Raw genomic sequence first — 21,094 nt, 5'->3', positions numbered from 1 at the left:
CAATATGTGATCTTTTGTGAGTGGCTGCTTTTACTTTATATAACGCTTTCATTCATTCATGTTCATTCATGTTGTAACATGGATCAATATTTCATTCTTTTTTATAGCTGAATGCTATTCTATTGTACAATTTTAAATTGAGACATAAGACGTTTCATCATAAACATAATAAGATGATATGATTACTGGTGTTTTATAAAAATTGACATATAAAAATTACAATTTAATTTTTCAATTCAGTCTGAATGCATAAAATTTGTTATTAAGGTTATCCATTTAATAAATATGAAGAGAACTCTTTCCTTAACAATTAGAAATATTACATTTTTTCCTCTTTAATCTTTTATTCCAGCAGTTTGTTTTTATTCCACCATACCCAGAAAATTAGACTTTAATATATTTCTGTGTTTGAAAGTCTAATATTGATAATTCTGTCATGTTTCTCTGCAACAAAATGTGAATATATATTGTAATTTTTTATTGTAAAACCTGTGTAAATATAAAGCTCTAAATATTTAACAATATATTCAAGATTGAGTCATTCTTGCGATATTTGGAGCAAAATTGATTAGAACAATATTATGAAATATGAAAAACAATTATTAACAAAGAATAACATTTTATTGCACTATAAATGCATCCTCTTAATAAATTGATAGTGCTTTCTCTCAATGAGTTTGTGTATACATAGAAGAATATTATTTTTACTGATGAGATCAAAGTGAGCATCAACTTTCTTCCCAGTTTTTATTTTTGAGAGTGTTATCATTGAGAGATCTTATTCACATCGAAAGGTAAATGTGAAAGTTGAAAGATTAGGTGGCAGATAGATACATGATAGATACAAGGAGAGAGAGAGAGAGAGAGAGGAAGGGAGAGGGAGAACACAGTTATTTTAAGTCCTTACAAGCTATATGTCAAAAATCCCATATTAAGCTATCACTAAAGTTTATTTACAAAGATCTATCACCCACCAGCTAATTTGCCCTGCTGTCACTACTTTGGTAAACAAAGAATTGAAAGGCACTTGAAATTCCAAAGGATTTTGTTATCCAAAGCCCACGATTACTTCCTTTCTAAATACCAGCACCAATCTTCCAATTAACCACTGATTTGACACCCGGAAGTTCTTCCACTCTGAGCAATCCATGATTGTCAGAAAAAGAAGAGGTGAGGTAAGATTTCTTTCAAGAGTGAGAGAAGAGAAATTTAGAAAGTGGAGATAGAAAAGAAGAACCTATTAAGAATGCTCTGAGTATCACAAGATATTAAAAACTTGAGGGTCAAAAAAATATTTCCCTTAAATTATCAACATGCATATCTTGGGAAAAAATGCTGCAACCAATATCCCAGTTTGAAGATTACTACTTTATATTGTCAGATCTTCTCATATTGATTGAGATGATTTCATGAACAAGTGCAAAAATTTTTATTGAGCATCCACCATGCACAAGGCACTGGTCTAGCAGCTTGGGACGCAGCCATGAACAGGACCACAGTGTAAGGACTCTATGTACATTATAGTGGTGATGACAGGCTATATGTAAGTAAATGATAAAATAATTCAGAAGGAGAGCAAAGAAATCTATAAAATAATTTCAAAGAATTTAAGTGAACGGAAGAAAATAATGCAGAGTAGTGTGAGGGGTGGTCTTGTGGCCAAGGATTATTTCTAAGGAGGTGACATTTAAGACAAAAGTATAGAAAAAGAGTACTCTAGGCTGAGGCAGACTGGTGGCCTAGGGAGGTCTTTATGGTGAAAGAATGCCTCTGTGAAGGGTTGGCATATGACCTGTGTGACGAGGTGTCAGCCATGCAAAGAAATGGAGAAGAGCTATTTAGGCCAAGGTACACTAGAAAAAAGTCGATCACCTTGTCCAGGTTTGCTAAAGACTTTTTTGGTTTTGGCACTCTAATCCCCATGTTCTGGGAAGACCCTCAGTCCCAGGCAAAGTAGGATAGTTTGTCAGCCAACAAGAGGCCCACGATCTATTGGAATATGAGGTCTACTTAAAGGTTAGTGGCCTGATGGCCAATATCAAATGCACAGCTGGGGTCACTGGCAGCTTGACCCTAAGAAAATAAAAAGAATTAGAGAATAAGCCTTCTTGATTCTGAGACTTTTAGGCATCTGGACTGTGGCTCTCAGTAGCACACCAGCCTTAGCTCAGCACATTAATAATTAGTCAACCTTAGAGTGAATAACTACTTCTCTGTGATATCAGAGAGTAAAGTCGCTGATCCGCCAGTTGCTGTGCAAACAGCACTCACACGCACAGAGGCAGACAAAGCATAGACCCCCTACACACAACTAGTATTCGTGGACAAAATGAACATCTGGAGAGGCACGCAATGAGACCACCATAGTTGGAAGTTTTGAGTAGACTTTTGAGTGGAAAGAGCATTGGAAAGATAACTAGAATTTGTGATGTACCTCTTAATTTAATATGATGTGCTCTTAAGGCAAGTCCCATGTGCACCTCTATCTAGTTAAATCAGTGTTTGTGGTGAATGAGGTAGTTTCTAACTAAAACTGGGTTTGTTTTGGGTTGAAGTATTAAACAAAATTTGACCTCATGATACAAACAGGGATTTAAAGTCAGCACTTACAATAAATGCTGGTGAGGACAGAGGGACAGGAAAGGGAGGACTTGTCTGGAACTTTTTATGTGCCTTCATAGGTTCTTCCATATATGATAGTAGTGTTTCAGGTATTACTAAAATCAAAATTTCAGTCTCAACTATACAGGCAACTCCAAACTGTGGTATTTATTTATTTGTTTGTTTGTTTGTTTATTATGGAAAAATACACACACAAATATCACCTGAGGCCAAATATTAGCACATGTATATTAGTATATCAGAGGAAAACAGAACGAATTTAAGCCCAAAACAAAGAATCCCTATATCTTCTATACACTTCTCTTTATACATTTCTAATTGTGAGGTAACTCTCTCGGTTCTTGTCTGGGCAGTAGCATTATGTCCACCTCTATGTCATCCAATTCTCGATTGAATTGTCCCCGGTGAAATAACACCTGTAGACTTGGCTCCCTGGATATTAGTCCCAACGATTAAATAGATCTGCTGTCTCAGGCTCATGAGAAAATGTTGTACACTCAACGCTCTCAGGAATAGTTGTCAAAGTCTAGGGAGAATCTCTCTCGGAAGTAGTGGTCCCAGTTACTGTGGTTTCTTCAGTCTCAATTGTTTTGTTACCTCATCATTCAACCCAGATATGGGAGAAAAAGGAAAACCATCGTGAGTACCAAATCCAACAGTTACATCTTCACCGAATGTGGGACGTATTGGCCACTGAGTGTGTGGATGGTCACTGCTTAGGGGGATGCAGCATGACAGCTTGTTCTTAAAAAGAAGTTTGTACCTTTCGAGATGTAAACATCGTCTTCTGCAGTGTCCTACATCATTCTTCCAGCATCTTTCAACAAACCAGCCAGCTGCAGGGTTAAACAAGCAGTCAATATTAAAATTCTAGCCACAAGATGACAAACATTAATTCCAAAGTTTGACAACTACTACTATTGCCATCAAAAGTAATATGATAACAAATACCACAAGCCATTTGGAGAGACAAAGAAGAAAACTAAAACTGTTTATTAAAAACTGTGACATGTGCCATCAAGGAAATTGCTGGTGGTGGGGAGAGGAGAGAGAGAAGGAGAGGGGAGGGGACAGGAGAAAGACCGGAGAAGAAGGAAAGAGGAGGAGGAGGAAGAAAACGAGACAGAGAGGATAGACATATGTAAAGGTAATAGTTAAGCCACGGCAAGGCACGAAGGATGAAAGGAGGCAACAGGATACACAGGAGGCAAAGATTATTTCAGGAAAGGACCATCAAATGCTCAGTCCCAGTGTTGAGAAACAGCATAGTGTCTTTAAGGTATTAAGAGAAAGCTGAAGGGCTTCCCTGGTGGGGCAGTGGTTGGGAGTCTGCCTGCCAGTGCAGGAGACACGGGTTCGAGCCCTGGTCTGGGAAGATCCCACGTGCTGCAGAGCGACTAAGCCCGTGAGCCACAACTACTGAGCCTGCGCGTCTGGAGCCTGTGCTCCGCAACAAGAGAGGCCGCGATAGTGAGAGGCCCACGCACAGCGATGAAGAGTGGCCCCGGCTTGCCACAACTACAGAAAGCCCTCGCACAGAAACGAAGACCCAACACAGCCAAAAATAAATAATAAATAAATAAATAAATAAAAAAGAGAAAGCTGAAGAGTCTGAAGTATAATGTGCAAAGAGCAAAGGGGCACGAGATAAAATGAGCTTGAAGTAATCATGCCATTGCCTAGTCAATTTGGCCATTATTAAGCATTTTTATTTATTTCAAACCATCATGTGAGTTAACTTACTTCATGTTTTAGACAGTTAGCTAGGATTTCACATGGAAATTAGATAAGGGAAAAGGAGGAATAGAATCTGGGAGACACGTTAGAAGCTTTGGCCAGGTGAAACATGAGGATGGCTGGAACTAGGGCTGTGAGAGTTGTAAAGAAGAGAACAGACTAAAGACATCGATTGTTTGAATATAAGGTAAGTGGAGGATGGAGAAATCCAAGTACATTAGTACATTTCTGAGCCGATATAGGGGAGATTCGTGATACTTGCTATTCATAGAATAGTAAACAGAGGAAAGAACACGATTTGGAGGGAAGAGAAAAAGGTGGTTACAAGTACTTGTTTTGGGGTATATGACACAATATACCTCAGATGTCCAGAGGGCAGTAGGATATAGCTGTAGCAACTCAGTAGACAAGTTTGGACTCTAGATGTAAATTGTGGAATCATTGCTATGGATAGTATTTAAAACTACAGTTATAGATAAAGTACATATAGCATTGGAATAATGTGAGATAAAAGGGGGCCATAGTTAAATTCTGGGGAGTGTCAATATAGAGAGCTCAGATAGGAGGAGAAGGCTCAGAAGGAACAGCCAGATACTTAGAGCAAAACAGGAGAATGAGACACTAGAGAATTAGATTAGTTTTCCCAGAAGCAGACCTTGGGATAAATTTTGACTACGGTATAATAAATGAGTTGAGGGCATTCAGCACTCCCCACATCCCAAAATCAGTTTGGAAATGGGGAAGTTAGGGAAATAAGACAGCCAAAAAGAGGAGAGTTATACAGTTAGTTACCACTGTGATTGACTAGAGCATGACCCCATGGGGAAATCTGGCAATTAGTGTATGGCTAGGATAAAGGTCCAATTTATCCTTCTTGAGGGTCAGAGGAGCTGGAATATTTTTCCACCATCCAGTAGTTGATAGATGATACCAGAGTGAGCTGACAATTCCCTGTCATTTCTGGACTGCCCCATATAGGACTGATTTGCAAGCAATCGACCATGCTTTGAGGATACTGCCAGGCGCAGGTCACGCTGGTGTGCATGAAAATGGCAAATGCCAAAGGGATACAAAGAAAGTTGTATCAGGTATGACTAGATTATGCAAGTGAGGAAAACGTATCCTAAAGGAACGCGTGGACACTTGTAGGCAAATACTGCTGTGAGGTTGAGCGAGATAAAGCAGGAGCTGGAGCCTCCATTGCATTTAACATGATGAGTGTCACTGGTAATCTTCAGAGTGGTAGGAAGAGGAGAAACAGAAGTGAAGTGGTTGACATGTGAATGAGAAGTGGAAATAGCACCTGGAGACCAAACTCTTAGGAAGTTTAGCTGTGAGGAAGAACAGAGAAATAGAGAAGTACTTGGAGGACAATATGGAGTCAAGGGAAGGTTTTTCAGGTTTGTTTTGAAAACCGGGAAATAAGAGAGCATGTTTGCAAATATTAAGAAGGAACAAGTAGAAAGGGAGAGATTAACGTAGAAGAGGGAAATGAGGCAAAAGAAGGGCATAGTCCTTGATTAGGTGACAATGATTAAGAACACATACAGCATTTGACTGTATGTGATATGGAGAAGCACACTTCCTCAGCTATGTCAAGAGGGAAAGAGAAGATGGGTGCAAAGCCATACTGGTATGAGTGTTGGCAGCGGTAAAAAGAAAAAGTGCCATTTGACTTTTTAAAATCTTGAGATGTGGGGTAAAGTCCTAAGCTGGGAGGGAACATCACAGACAGGAGTGGAGCAGGAGAATTGAAAAGAAAGAAAGGTCAGTGCAAAAAAGTGGTCTAGGAAAGAGGAAAGATGAGCTCACACAAGAAATACAGTAGGACTTCTAAGCAGCATGATAATTCATTGGAGGAGGGAGGATAGGCATCTACCGTGAAACTAGTCTGTTCCATTGTATGATCATTTATCAAGCAACTATATGACCATCTTTCTCAGCAAACCGCCCGAGAAGCACCAAGGTTGGTGTATTCTAGGAAACGCTAGTGCAAAGGCTCTATGTTGGAGGAAGCCAAGGATGTATGAAGAAGGTCAAGTAATTCTCAAAACAACCCTTTTTGCATTTAATTTGATAAAGTATGAAAAGTACCTTTCGTGGGTTGAGATAGAGAGAGAGAGCACAACGAAAATTTGGCTCCTATTTCCTACCCTGGGAATGTTGGCTTTATCCCAACTTCTCCAATGATTCATTGTTCTCTTATTATTTTACTGGCTCCAATTCTATTGCGTTTGGTAGAATTTTCTGTAAGTTTCGAGGGTAGCTGTACCACTTCTTTCATCCTGGACAAAGTCTAACATTGCTTCCTCATTCCTCACTTCTACAAAGATTACCTCTCTATGTATTTTTTTTTTTTTTCCTCCAGGGTGCCCATCCTCGAAATCTGAGTCCTGTCAGCATTTCTCCTCCATTCCCAAACACGTTAAATCATCTTGTTCTGTCAATTCTTCTTTAAACTTGCCTCTCACTTGCATTGCTCACTACTCCTTTTCAACTATTGCCCCCAGAGTTAAAATTTCGGGTACAGCCCATCACTCAACAGAGGTTTGAGCCCCTAACTGTGGTACAGACTCTATTCTAGGTGCTTGGGGTACCTTTGTGAACTAAGCAGACAAAATCGCATGGAGCTTACTTTCTAGCAGAGGAAAACAGACACTAAAGAAAACGAGTAAATTATCCTGTATGTGAGAGGATGATAAGTGGTTTTCAGAAATAAGAGAGAATAGATTTAAGTGGAATCTATTTGGTGTGTCATGCGGGCAGATGACAGTTTCTTAAACAGCAGTTAGCAGAGGTCTTGAGAGAAGGTGACAATTAAACGGTGACTTGAAGGTGGTGAAGGAAGTAGCCACACCAGTATGTAGGGCAAGTGCATCCTAAGCAGAGGAAAAAACAGAACTCTGTGGATTGAGCAAGCCTGGCATGTTTGAGGAAGGGCACTGAGGCCAGTGTGGCTCTGGCAACGTGAGCAAGGACTAGAGGACTAGAGTAGTGGGAGATGAGGTGAGAGAGGTCATAAGCACCAGATCATGGAGGGACTGGTGGGCCACTGTAAGGACGCTGGTTATTGTTCTGAGTGAAGAGGGGGCCACTGCAGAGATTTGAGCAGAAGAGGTACATGGTCTGACTTCCAGTGCGAGCAGATCACACTCCATGCTATCTTGACAGAAGACGACAGGAGGCAAGAGTAGAAGGACAGAGACCTGTGAGGAAGCTATGAGGAAGCAGTAACAGGTGAGAGATGATAGTGACTTGAATCAGAGCAGTAGCAGTGGATGGAGGTGGTGAGATCAGTTGGTTCTAGACATAATTTGCAGGTAGCTGTAATAGATTTCCTGGTAGATATGGATCTCACAGCTTAGAATAACAAAGATAGTTCCAAGAATATGGCTTAAGCAATACAATGATGGTGACTGGGAATAATCTATAACTTAATGTTTTTTGTTTTTTGTTTTTTAGAATGGCAGCCATCACTTATTTCAAAGCTCCTCAGTCTGGAATTATTATGTCATTAGGACTTATGAACTCCATCACCAATATTTCAAAATCATAAATCTAAAAAATATGAATTACAATGGTATTAGTTCAGGCACATAAGCCATCTAGGCAAAATATTATCCCTCGTGTGAATTCTCTCTGAAAATAAAAAGAAAGAAGGAAAACAGATACAGAATCAGATAGCATCAACTTAAATATAGTTATTAACAGCACTCCACTGATGGACAGTTTGGCTTGGTAAAATGTTTCTTTACAAAACCCTCAGGTGCCATCTCAATTCAAAACAGAAAAATACACTCAAAACATTAAATAGCTAAGTTGCAAAATAGAACCTATAAGCAAAAATTTATAAATCAGCAGGAAACAAATCTACTGCCCTCACAATAAAAGAGAAAAATAAGCAGAACCACACACTTCACAGAAAAATCGAAATACATGATAAATTTATATTTGAAGTTGGACTTCTCCATAGTCAAGGAAATAGAAAATATTATAAACTTAGATATTTTCCTTCATTTTAAACAATTGCAATATTCAGAATTTGACAATGCACTAAGCAGAGAGGAATAAGGTGCATGTCTAGGAATTTTATGTTGAATGGTTTATGTCTATGAATGGTTGTATAGAATATACTTGTATATGAAACATAAATACACTTCTTAGCAAAAATAATAAGTACATAATAATAAGTACATAAATGTCTCTAACAGATTCTTAGAGAGCAGGGACATGGAGCTGCCAGCATGCCATCATAAGAGCACTTGCGCTGCTCTTTATTGGCCCAAGGCTTTTCCTGTGGACTCTCTTTCCCCTTCAAGACACCTGGGAGCCCAGGGTCGACAACTCCTCCTAGTTCCATCATCTCTCCATTGTAGGGTTCCATTACCTTTGGTCACCAGATTTAGTAACCCACATATCATGAAGGTCAGCATCAGGAGATTCATGGCTTCTGGGAGAGAGGGAGCCCTGTGTCCTGAGGAATGCAGAACACTTTGCACAGTTAAGACTCTGAGTGGTCACCTTTACTGGCCTATCACGGGTGATGAACCAGAGAGGAGGAGAATGCTATGCCACCCAGAACACCAGATAATTAACTTGCACCACTGAGTGTGCATGACAAAATAATGCTCTGTTCTAGAAACTGTTATAGGAAACTGAGGCCTTATAAAATGAAGTATAATCCTGAGGATGTGTAGGGTCTGATGGAAAGAAACAACTCCCCAGTAAAGTCCTCCTTAACCTTGGATGGGGCCAATTACTTCTCCTCCCTCTGTATGCAACACTGTGTATACACCCATGATAGCAGAACGCTATATCAAGATCCAACTTGTTTCAGACCAGTAAGCTTATGACCGCCAGTAGATTATCCCCCTTTCCATCTGAGTGATGCCCCAATCCATTGTGTATTAATTTCTTTATAAGTTGTGAAGTTTGCTTTGAATGGATTTGTTGTTGTTGTTGTTGTTGTTGCTATGGATAGCCAATTTTTGCAGTAACCGTTTGTTGGAAGTACTATCCTTCCTCCATTGAATTGCTTTGGCAGGTTTGTCAAAAATTAGTTGGCCATACTTGGTGCTCTATTCTGTTCCATGGATTATGTATCTATTCCTCTGCCAGTACAACACATTCTTGACTACGGTAGCTGTATAATATATTTTGAGATAGTGTAGGGATACCTCCTGCTTTATTCTGCCTTCTGAAAATTGTTGTAGCTCTCCCAGTTCCTCTGCCTTTCAATAAAAATTTTAGAATAGTCTTGGGGATATCTACAAAAGATCTTGTTGGGACTATGAAAGCAATTGAGTTACAGCTGTGTTGTAGTTAGAAGAGAAATGACTTCTTCACTGTGTTGAGTCTTCCTCTCCATGGACATGTGTGCCCATGCCACTTCATTTAAGGCTTTTTTCTTTTTTTAACATCTTTAATGGAGTATAATTGCTTTACAGTGTTGTGTTAGTTTCTGCTGTATAACAAAGTGAGTCAGCTATACGTATACATATACCCGCATATCCCCTCCCTATCACGGGTCCCTCCCACCCTCCCTATCCACCCTTCTAGGTGGTCCCAAAGCACCAAGCTGATCTCCCTGTGCTATGCAGCTGCTTTACACTAGCTACCTATTTTACATTTGGTAGTGTATATATGTCAATGCCACTCTCTCACTTCGTCTCAGCTTTCCCTTCCCCCTCCTGGGTCTTCAAGTCCATTCACTACATCTGCATCTTTTTTCCTATCCTGCCCCTGGGTTCATCAGAACCTTTTTCTTTTTTTTTAGAATCCATATATATGGTTAGCATACAGTATTTATTTTTCTGTTTCTGATTTACTTCACTCTGTATGACAGAGTCTATGTCCATCCACCTCCCTACAAATAACTCAATTTCATTTCTTTTTATGGCTGAGTAATACTCCACTCTATATATGTGCAACATCTTCTTTATCCATTCATCTCTAAATGGACACTTAGGTTGGGTCCATGAAAGAAAAACAGAGCTGGAGGAATCAGGCTCCCTGACTTCAGACTATACTACAAAGCTACAGTAATCATTACAGTATGTTACTGGCACCAAAATAGAAATATAGATCAATGGAACAGGATAGATAGCCCAGAGATAAACTCACGCATATATGGTCACCTTTTCTTTGATGAAGGAGGCAAGACTATTGAATGGAGAAAAGACAGCCTCTTCAATAAGTGGTCCTGGGAAAACTGGACAGCTACAAGTAACAGAATGTAATTAGAACACTTAGTAACACATACACAAAAATAAAAACAAAATGGAGTAAAGAGCTAGATGTAAGACCAGAAACTATAAACCTCTTAGAAGAAAAAATTGGCAGAGCACTCTATGACATAAATCACAGCAAGATCCTTTTTGACCCACCTCTTAGAGAAGTGGAAATATAAACAAAAATAAACAAATGGGACCTAATGAAACTTAAAAGTATTGCACAGAAAAGGAAATCAAAAACAATATATATAGACAAGCCTCAGAATGGTAGAAAATATTTACAAAGGAAGCAACTGACAAAGCATTAATCTCCAAAATTTACAAGCAGCTCATGCAGCTCTATATCAAAAAAACAAACAACCCAATCCAAAAATGGGCAGAGGACCTAAATAGACATTTCTCCAAAGAAGATATACAGATTGCCTACAGACACATGAAAGAATGCTCAACATCATTAATCATTAGAGAAATGCAAATCAAAACTACAATGAGATATCATCTCACACCAGTCAGAATGGCCATCATCAAAAAATCTACAAACAATAAATGCTGGAGAGGGTGTGGAGAAAAGGGAACCCTCTTGCACTCTTGGTGGGAATGTCAATTGATACAGCCACTATGGAGAACAGTATGGAGGTTCCTTAAAAAACTAAAAATATGACCCAGCAATCCCACTACTGGGCATATACCCTGAGAAAACCATAATTCAAAAAAATTCATGTACCAAAATGTTCATTGCAGTTCTATTTACAATAGCCAGGACATGGAAGCAACCTAAGTGTCCATCAACAGATGAATAGATAAAGAAGATGTGGCACATATATACTATGGAATATTACTCAGACATAAAAAGAAACAAAATGGAGTTATTTGTAGTGAGGGGGATGGACCTAGAGTCTGTCATACAGAGTGAAGTAAGTCAGAAAGAGAAAAACAAATACCGTATGTTATCCCATATATATGGAATCTGAAACAAAAATGGTCATGAAGAACCTAGGGGCAAGACGGGAATAAAGACACAGGCCTACTAGAGAATGGAGTTGAGCATATGGTGAAGGGGAAGGGTTAGCTCGGTTGAAGTGACAGAGTGGCATGGATATAGATGCACTACCAAATGTAAAATAGATAGCTAGTGGGAAGCAGCCACATAGCACAGGGAGATCAGCTCAGTGTTTTATTTCCACCTAGATTGGTGGGAAATGGAGGGTGGGAGGGAGACGCAAGTGGGAGGAGATATGGGGATATATGTATATTGATAACTGATTCACTTTGTTATAAAGCAGAAACTAACGCAGCATTTTAAAGCAATATTACTCCAATAAGGATATTTTTAAAAAAAAGGTGAAGGGGATTAACAGGTATAAACCTCCAAGTATAAAATAAATGAGCCATGGGGATATAACATATAGCATAAGAAATATGGTCAATAATATTGTAATAATTTTGTATGGGGACAGATGGTTACTAGATTTATCATGGTGATCATTTCATAATGTATGCAAATGTCAAATCACTACACCTGAAACTAACATAATATTTTATGTCAACTCTATTTCAATATAAAATGAATAGAAAAAAAAACAAGAGTCTGAAAGGTGTGGAGAAGAGTGGGCTGTGTATATTCCTCCAGACTTGAAAATCTACACGGGCCTGAGTTCCCTGAGTTTCCTTAATTCCTCACACATACCCCAGACAGGTGCTACAAAATATTCCAATCTAGAACAGAAAAATGTGTGCCTTTCCATGCATGTTGTCCCATGGAACATTAACAAAAGAGCTAATATTTGAATCATCAGAGTTGAGAAGGAGTGGAGCATGAGAGATTTGTACTGAAAAAGTATTTGAAGAAATAGTCACAAGTGTTGCAGAAGGTATAAACCTACAGATTCAAGAAGCTGAGTAAACCACAAATGGTTTAAACACAAAGAATTCCGTGCCAAGATACATTCCAATTAAACTTTTGAAACCTGAAAACAGCAACAAAAAATGTTTAAAGCAGGCAGAGAGAAGCAGCACATTATTTACAGGAGAATACAAATTTCAAATGACAATTTGACAATTCAAGTGACAGTGGATTTTGCCTCTGAAACCATATAGGCCCAAACAAAAATCACAACTTTTAAGTATTTAAAGAAAAGAGTAGTCAACTGCAAACTCTGCAAAATCTGACAAAAATATCCCTCAGGAATGAAAGGAAAAGAAAGACATTCTCACACAAAGGAATACAATTTGTTGCTAGCAATCTACCTTCAAAGGAAGTTCTCTGATGAGAAAGGTAATGATAAAGAAGTTGGGATTGACATGTACACACTGTTATATTTAAAATGGATAACCAACAAGGACCTACTGTATAGCACAGGGAACTCTGCTTAATATTATGTAACAACCTAAATGGGAAAATAATTTGAAAAACAATAGATACATGTATGTGTATAACCGAATCACTTTGCTGTACACCTGAAACTATCACAAGATTGTTAATCAACTATACTCCAATATAAAATAAAAAGTTAAGAAAAATAAATCAAATGTCAGACATAGATAAATACTATATGATATTCCTTATATGTGGAATTTAAAAATCCAAGCTCAGGGAAACAGAATGATAGTTACCTGGGGCTGGGGAAAATGGGGAGGTGTTGGTCGAAGGGTACCAACTTCCAGTTGTAAGATGAATATGTTCTGGGGAATCTAACATGTACCATGATGATTATAGTTAATAATTTTATATTGTATACTTGAAAGCTGCTAAAAGAATAGTCTTAAATGTTCTTACAACAATAAAGGATTACATGAAAAAAAAGAAAGAAGACGGTCAGTATGGGTAAAATTAAGGTAACTATAATATGCTATCCTTCTCATGCATTTCTTGAATAATATTTGATGGTTGAAGAAAAAATCATGCCATCAATTATGGTGTTCAATGCGTGTAGAGGAAATATTTAAAACAATTGTATTTTAAAGGTGGAGAGGTAATAGAGACCTAAATGGAAGTAAAATTTCTACAGTTCACTTGAAGTGGCAAAATGTCTATGCCAGTAGGTGATGGTAAGTTACATATGTATCTCAAAATACCTATAGGAAACACTAAGACAACTATACAAAGTGACAAACTAAAAGCACTGTAAAATAAATCAAGACCGAATTCTTTAAAAAGCTCAATTAACTAACAAATAGGCAAGAAAAGAAAAACAGAGAAATAATAAATTAAGGTAAGGAAGAAAACAAATACTAACATGGCAGACCTGAGCCACTGTGATGCCAGCATTACCCTAGTACTAAAACTACATAAAAAAATAAACAACAATTACCCTAAATGTATTTGACACAAATTCACCAATTTTAAGAAAGATATTGGCAGAATGGATAAAATATTAAAACATGGTACAATATACTGCCTACAAAAAATTTATTTCAAATACGATGATATAGGTAGACTGAAAGTAAAAGGATGCAAGAAAGATGCATGCCAACATTAATTTTTTTAAAATCAGAAGTTGCTATATTGATATCAGATAAAGAAACTTCAGAGCAAAGAAAATGACTAGAAGCAAAAGGGGACAGTACATAATGATAAAAAGTCAATCCACTGTGAAGGCTTAAGAATCCTAAATCTGTAGTCCTCAAAACACATGAAACAAAAACTTACAGGGCTGGAAATACAAATGGACAAACCCACAATTATAGTTAGGGACTTCAACATCCCACTCTCAGCAAACGATAGAAGTACCATATATAAAATAAGCAAGGGTATAGAAGGAAACGGAACAACACCATAAGCCAAAGCCCTCCAAACCCTTGGAGAATCAAATGACACACTTCTAAATAATCCATGGGATGAGGAGAAATTCCCAAAGAAAATAAAAATATATTTGAAGTGAATGAAAAATAAAATACAATCTATCACTGTATGTTGGCCATATCTAACGTGATAAAAGAGGAAATATGTCAATAATCTAAGATCCTACCTCAAACTAGAAAAAGAAGAGCAAAACAAACTCAAAGTAAGCAGAAGAAAGGACAGAATAAAGATAAGAGCAGGAAAAAAGCCACAAAGCTGGTTCTTAAAAAAAAAACAAAAACCTGTAAAATTGCTAAATCTAATTTCAAAGTAGATAAACATAAAAAGAAAGAATTCCCAAATCAACAATACCAGCAATGAAACAGTGGATAACATTACCATCTTATAGCCATTAAACAAGATAATAAGGGAATACTACAAGAAACTTTTCACTCATAAATTTTACAACTTGCAGAAATAGAACAATTCTTCAAAAACCCAAAACTACCTAAAATCATCCTAGATGAAATAGATAACATGACTAGTTCTATGACCATTAAAGTAATTGAATTTGTAATTTAAAACTTTTCAAAAAGAAATCTCCAGGTCCAGATAGTTTCACTGGAGAATTCTTCCAAATAATTCAAAAGATTTAATGCCAATATTACACAATATCTTCCAGAAAGTAGAAGAGGAGGGAACACTTTCTAACTCATTTTGTGATGTCAGCACTACCCTAATACTAAAAACAGAGAAAGACATTACAAGAAAGGAAAACTACAGACAGGTAGCTCACATGAACTTATGTGCAACTATCTCAGCAAAATATTAGCAAATAGAATCCAGAAATGTATAAAAATAATTATACACCAGGATCAGAAGGAATTTATTTCAGGTATGCAAGACTGGTTTAATATTCCAAAATCAGTCATTGTAACCCACCATATCAACAGGGAAATAATTAAAATAATATGAGCATACCATCTGTTGCAGAAAAGGTAATTTACAAAATCAAACACCAATTCATGGTACAAGTTGTCAGCAAGTTAGGAAGAAAAGGGAATTACCTCAATTTGATAAAGAGCATCTAAAAAACAAATCCCTCACATTTAATCATATAAGACTGAATGCTTTCACCTTAAGACCACTGGAAGTTGTCATTGTTGCAAGAAAACAAGAAATAAAAGGCATACAGAATGAAAGGAAAAAAGAGCTGTCTCTGTTTGCAGATGACATGATTATCTATGCAAAAAAGTCCCCCCCAAAACCCACCTGATGAAATAAAATTTATAGGGCTTCCCTGGTGGTGCAGTGGTTAAGAGTCCCCCTGCCAAACGAGGAGACACGGATTTGAGCCCTGGTCTGGGAAGATCCCACATGCCACAGAGTAACTAAGGCCGTGCGCCACAACTACTGAGCGTGCACCCTGGGGCCAATGAGCCACAACTGCCGAGGCTCACGGGCCTAGAGCCCGTGCTCTGCGACAAGAGAAGCCACTGCAATGAGAAGCCTGTGCACTGCAAAGAAGCGTAGTCCCTGCTCGCCACAACTAGAGAAAGCCCGCATGCAGCAACAAAGACCCAATGCAGCCCAAAATAAATAGTAAATAAATAAATAAATAAATTTTTTAAAAAGAAATAAAATTTATATGTAAGGCAGGACAAGAAATTTAAACATAAAATTCTCTCTGTCCATTTGGGTCTCCTCCCTTCCCCTTCAGTGTGCAATGTGCATCTGCATTATATATTAACCAGACCTCCTCAAAGATGGGAATGCCTGCCCAGCTATAAAGATCAATTTCTTTTCTTTCTTCTGATGCCGGGAATGTAACTTCTTAGATTAACATTCTTTCCCAACTCTATAAGGGGTCATAATGACTCACTGCTTGCTTTGTATATGTTTACCTGGACTATGTATCTTTGGTGAACTTGGTGCAAAATGTCATTTTGACGTGTGATCCTTTGTCTCACAAATGTATATGATTGTGCCCTTGACTTCTAATAGGCAGAACAGTTCTCAGAGCTTCTGAGAGTCTGTCTCCAGGGTTATAATCCTCAGTTTGGCTTGAATAAAATTCTCTGTTTTCTTCTTAACTTGATTGTTAACGGAACTTTCATCGACAAGCCCCACAAGAATTGACAAGTGAGTTCAGATGGGCTGGAGAATAAAAGACTAAGGCACAAAAGTAAAGCCACACTTCCATATATTAGCAATAAACATGTGGAAACTAAAATTTTAAGACAATACTAATTACAGTCGCTCCCAGAGGAAATGAAATCCTTAGGCATACATATAACAACACATGTTTAGCATCCATATACTGAAAATTACAAAAGTTCTGGTGGAAGATATCAAAGAAGACCCAAATATGCAGCAAGTCATACTGTGTTCATGGATTGGAAGACTTAACGTTGATCTATAGGTTTAATGAAATTCCTATCAAAATCTGAGCAAGACTTTTGTGGTCATAGACAAGTTTATTTATAAAATTGACATACAAAGGCATTGATCCTAGAGCAACTAAAACCATCTTGACAGAGAAGAAGAAAGTAGGAGGTATCATTCTATCCAATATCAAGGCTTAGGCAGAGTAGACAAAGCAGTGTGGTATTAGTGGAGGAATAAAGACATATCAACTGTACAGATTAGAGAACCTACAAATGGACCATACAGATATACTCAACTGATTTTTGACAAGGTCCAAAGTAAACTAAAGGAGGGACCCTTGTGGTGATGGAACTGTTCAGGATTTTGATTGTAGTGGTGGATATGCAAACCTACACTTGTGATAAAATTGTATGGTACTACACACACACACACACACAAACACACACACAAATGCTTATAAGTAAAACTGTGCAATTAGAATAACATTGGATGTACCAATGTCAATATCCTGGTTGTTGATATTGTGCTGTAAGTTTGCAAGATGTTCCCCTTGGGGGACACAAGATAAAGGGTACGATGAGATCGCTCTAAGTAATTTCTTGAAACTACATGTGAATCTACAATTACTTCAATTAAAATTTCCATTAGAAAATCTATTAGCAGACTGAATTCAGCAGTATATGAAAAGAATTAAAACCATGACCATGTGGGATTTGCTGCAGGATGAAAGGCATTTAAGTTTTTAAAAATCATCAATATCACCCACCAAAATAACATGGTAAAGGAGAAAAATCCCATGATCATATCAATTGATGCATAAATAGCATTTGAATAAGTTTCCTATGCATTCATGACAAAGACTCTGAGAAAACTAAGAAGTGGAGAACACTTTCTCAAATTCATAAAAAAGCATCTACAAAATACCTACAACTAGCTTCATACTTAATGGTAAAAGAATGAATACCTCATAGATCACAAAAATGCAAGGATATTCACTCTCACCACTCTCATTTAACGTATACTGAACACTCTACCCAGCACAATAAGACAAGAGGAAGAAATAGAAGTCATACAGATTGGAAAGTAAGAAAGAAAATTGTCCCCATTATCAGCTGACAGGATAATCTACGTAGAAAAGACCAAGGAATCTACAAAACCCCTCCTAGAAATAATAAGTGAGTTAAACAAGGTCCAGGATACAAGATCAACAAACAAAAATGAATTGTATCGCTGTAAAATAACTACTAAGGGTATGTTCATATTGAAAGTAAAAGTAGAAAATCATAAAAATCACTTGTAAATTAAAATACTTAGGTGTAAATTGAAAACAAAAATGTTAGGGCTTGTATTCTTAAAACCACAAGATGCTGATGAAAGATATATAAAAAAACACTTACATGTAAATAGTGCTGCAGTGAACATTGTGGTACATGTCTCTTTTTGAATTATGGTTTTCTCAGGGTATATGCCCAGCAGTGAGATTGCTGGGGCAGATTTATATTTAGTTTTCCATTTTATAACATCTTTATTGGAGTATAATTGTTTTACAGTGGTGTGTTAGTTTCTGCTGTATAACAAAGTGAATCAGCTATACGTATACATATATCCCCATATACACTCCCTCTTGCGCCTCCCTCCCACTGTCCCTATCCCACCCCTCTAGGTGGTCACAAAGCACCGAGCTGATCTCCCTGTGCTATGCGGCTCATTCCCACTAGCTACCTATTTTACGTTTGGAAGTGTATATATGTCCATGCCACTCTCTCACTTGGTCTCAGCTTACACTTCCCCCTCCCCGTGTCCTCAAATCCATTCTTTATGTCTGCGTCTTTATTCCCTACGTTCTTCAGAACCTTTTTTTTTTTTTTTTTTTTAGATTCCATATATATGTGTTAGCATACAGTATTTCTTTTTCTCTTTCTGACTTACTTCACTCTGTATGACAGACTCTAGGTCCATCCACCTCACTATAAATGACTCAATTTCGTTTCCTTTTATGGCTGAGTAATATTCCATTGTATATATGTGCCACATCTTCTTTATCCATTTGTCTGTCTATGGACACGTAGGTTGCTTCCATGTCCTGGCTATTGTAAATAGTGCTACAATGAACATTTGGGTACATGACTCTTTTTGAACTATGTTTTTTTCAGGGTATATGCCCAGTAGTGGGATTGCTGAGTCGTATGGTAGTTCTATTTTTAGTATTTTAAGGAACCTCCATATGTTCTCCATAGTGACTGTATCAACTTACGTTCCCACCAAGAGTGCAAGAGGGTTCCCTTTTCTCCACACCCTCTCCAACATTTATTGTTTGTAGATTTTTTGAGAATGGCCATTCCAACCAGTGTGAGGTGATACCTCATTGTGGTTTTGATTTGCTTTTCTCTAATGATTAGTGATGTTGAGCATCCTTTCATGTGTTTGTTGGCAATCTGTATATCTTCTTTGGAAAACGTTTATTTAGGTCTTCTGCCTATTTTCGGATTGGGTTGTTTGTGATATTGAGCTGCATGAGATGCTTGTAAATTTTGGAGATTAATCCTTTGTCAGTTGCTTCATTTGCAAATATTTTCTACCCTTCGGAGATTTGTCCTTTCGTCTTGTTTATGGTTGCCTTTGCTGTGCAAAAGCTTTTAAGTTTCATTAGGTCCCATTTGTTTACTTTTTTTTAATTTCCACTTCTCAAGGAGGTGGGTCAAAAAGGATCTTTCTGTGATTTATGTCATAGAGTGCTCTGCCACTGTTTTCCTCTAAGAGCTTTGTCGTGTCTGGACTTAAATCTAGTTCTTTAATCCATTTTGTTTTTATTTTTGTGTATGTGTTACTAAGTGTTCTAATTACATTCTTTTACATGTAGCTCTCCAGCTTTCCCAGCACCACTTATTGAAGAGGTTCTCTTTTCTCCATTGTATAATCTTGCCTCCTTCATCAAAGATAAGGTGACCATATGTGCATGGGTTTACCTCTGGGCTATCTATCCTGTTCCATTGATCTATATTTCTGAACCAAAAATGGTTCTGATGAACCCAGGGGCAGGACAGGAAAAAAACTGCAGACGTAGTGAATGGACTTGAAGACCCAGGAGGGGGAAGGGAAAGCTGAGACGAAGTGAGAGAGTGGCATTGACGTATATACACTACCAAATGTAAAATAGATAGCTAGTGTAAAGCAGCTGCATAGCACAGGGAGATCAGCTTGGTGCTTTGGGACCACCTAGAAGGGTGGGTAGGGAGGGTGGGAGGGACCCGTGATAGGGAGGGGATATGCAGATATATGTATACGTATAGCTGACTCACTTTGTTATACAGCAGAAACTAACACAACACTGTAAAGCAATTATACTCCATTAAAGATGTTAAAAAAAGAAAAAAGCCTTAAATGAAGTGGCATGGGCACACATGTCCATGGAGAAGAAGACTCAACACAGTGAAGAAGTCATTTCTCTTCTAACTACAACACAGCTGTAACTCAATTGCTTTCATAGTCCCAACAAGATCTTTTGTAGATATCCCCAAGACTATTCTAAAATTTTTATTGAAAGGCAGAGGAACTGGGAGAGCTACAACAATTTTCAGAAGGCAGAATAAAGCAGGAGGTATCCCTACACTATCTCAAAATATATTATACAGCTACCGTAGTCAAGAATGTGTTGTACTGGCAGAGGAATAGATACATAATCCATGGAACAGAATAGAGCACCAAGTATGGCCAACTAATTTTTGACAAACCTGCCAAAGCAATTCAATGGAGGAAGGATAGTACTTCCAACAAACGGTTACTGCAAAAATTGGCTATCCATAGCAACAACAACAACAACAACAACAACAAATCCATTCAAAGCAAACTTCACAACTTATAAAGAAATTAATACACAATGGATTGGGGCATCACTCAGATGGAAAGGGGGATAATCTACTGGCGGTCATAAGCTTACTGGTCTGAAACAAGTTGGATCTTGATATAGCGTTCTGCTATCATGGGTGTATACACAGTGTTGCATACAGAGGGAGGAGAAGTAATTGGCCCCATCCAAGGTTAAGGAGGACTTTACTGGGGAGTTGTTTCTTTCCATCAGACCCTACACATCCTCAGGATTATACTTCATTTTATAAGGCCTCAGTTTCCTATAACAGTTTCTAGAACAGAGCATTATTTTGTCATGCACACTCAGTGGTGCAAGTTAATTATCTGGTGTTCTGGGTGGCATAGCATTCTCCTCCTCTCTGGTTCATCACCCGTGATAGGCCAGTAAAGGTGACCACTCAGAGTCTTAACTGTGCAAAGTGTTCTGCATTCCTCAGGACACAGGGCTCCCTCTCTCCCAGAAGCC

The 21,094-nt window shown here is 37.9% G+C and overlaps 1 pseudogene; it reads right to left on the bottom strand.

Annotated features, from left to right (window-relative positions):
• Positions 1-3,061: 3,061 nt before the first annotated feature.
• LOC132349832 (beta-defensin 125-like) lies at positions 3,062-8,804 on the bottom strand (annotated as a pseudogene).
• Between the last annotated feature and the right edge of the window lie 12,290 nt (positions 8,805-21,094).

The sequence above is a fragment of the Balaenoptera ricei genome, chromosome 15 (genome assembly GCF_028023285.1).
Source record: "Balaenoptera ricei isolate mBalRic1 chromosome 15, mBalRic1.hap2, whole genome shotgun sequence".
Classification (NCBI taxonomy): Eukaryota; Metazoa; Chordata; class Mammalia; order Artiodactyla; family Balaenopteridae; genus Balaenoptera; species Balaenoptera ricei.
Note: the sequence above shows the minus strand (reverse complement) of the source record. Positions and strands in the feature narration are given on the sequence as shown.